Source organism: Pteropus vampyrus, unplaced genomic scaffold (genome assembly GCF_000151845.1).
Source record: "Pteropus vampyrus isolate Shadow unplaced genomic scaffold, Pvam_2.0 Scaffold5, whole genome shotgun sequence".
In the NCBI taxonomy this organism is placed as follows: Eukaryota; Metazoa; Chordata; class Mammalia; order Chiroptera; family Pteropodidae; genus Pteropus; species Pteropus vampyrus.
The window spans coordinates 13,560,937-13,562,044 of NW_011888786.1; the positions used below are offsets into that span (position 1 = coordinate 13,560,937).

Below are 1,108 nucleotides of genomic sequence, written 5' to 3' on the forward strand. Positions count from 1 at the left end.
TTTATAGTCTTTATTTTCTACACATATAAATATAAATGATTCCATAATATTTTCCTTCTTAAAAAAATTTAACTTATTATGGCCATGCCACCGTGAACATGCTGGATCTCGTCTGATCTCAGAAGCTAAGCAGAGTCGGGCCTGGTTAGTACTTGGATGGGAGACCACCTTGGAATACCAGGTGCTGTAGGCGTAAAAAAGAAAAGTATATAAACAATTTTAACTTAATCATTTTTTCTGTGTACTTAGCTTTCCTCTAAAATTATTGGCAAGTTTACGGAATAAAAGTATGTAAAGAATATAGCTTAATATAAAAGAATGAAAACACTTTTAAAATAGCCACCTTTGATTTAACCCTATGTTAAACTGATCAAATGTGATATTAAAATGTAAGTCTTTATAAATCTTAAACAATAATATTGAGCTTGGAGTTTAATTTCTTTATATGTTATATTTAATTTCAATAGTCTATTAAAAACTCAGAAGTAGAGAATATAAAAAAATTATTGATATTCAACTAAAAAATTTCCTAACTTCAGGCAAGTAGAGCTTATTTTAATGAAATTAATTCAATGAAAATAGAGAAGATATTACTGTTTTACAGGAAGAGCTACAGAATTAATATGGTTTCCCATATCTGATAAATGACTTATTGATGGAATGAGCCTGCTAAAAATCACACTACCACTGTATTAAACATTATTAGAAAGTTAAAAATGAATGTTCATTTATTTTAAATTAATATATAATCTTGTGCTTTTCTATATTTCAGAATAAATGCATTAATCAAGCATAAGGGATACATAAGAGTAAAAAATAATTTGATATGAATCTAAAGATTTACAGAAAATAACGAGAGGTTGAAAATATTATTAATGTAAATGATTTCAAATGTTATGGAGGGAGCTACATTGAGATTGTTTTTACCTCGATGTAAAAGAAACCCAGAGTAAATTACATCTTTCAATGCAAAATAGAGCAAAAATCTCACTTTTATTTAATACTTGACATATGCTAGACGTAATTCATAGAGTAATATATACAAATAGAGTTCTTGCTGAATTAAACGATCTAAAACAGTAAAGCTCTGTAATGCCTATGCCTAGCT

The 1,108-nt window shown here is 27.5% G+C and overlaps 1 pseudogene; it reads left to right on the plus strand.

Moving 5' to 3' along the window:
* Positions 1 to 74: 74 nt before the first annotated feature.
* Positions 75 to 193, plus strand: LOC111743955 (annotated as a pseudogene).
* Positions 194 to 1,108: the final 915 nt, after the last annotated feature.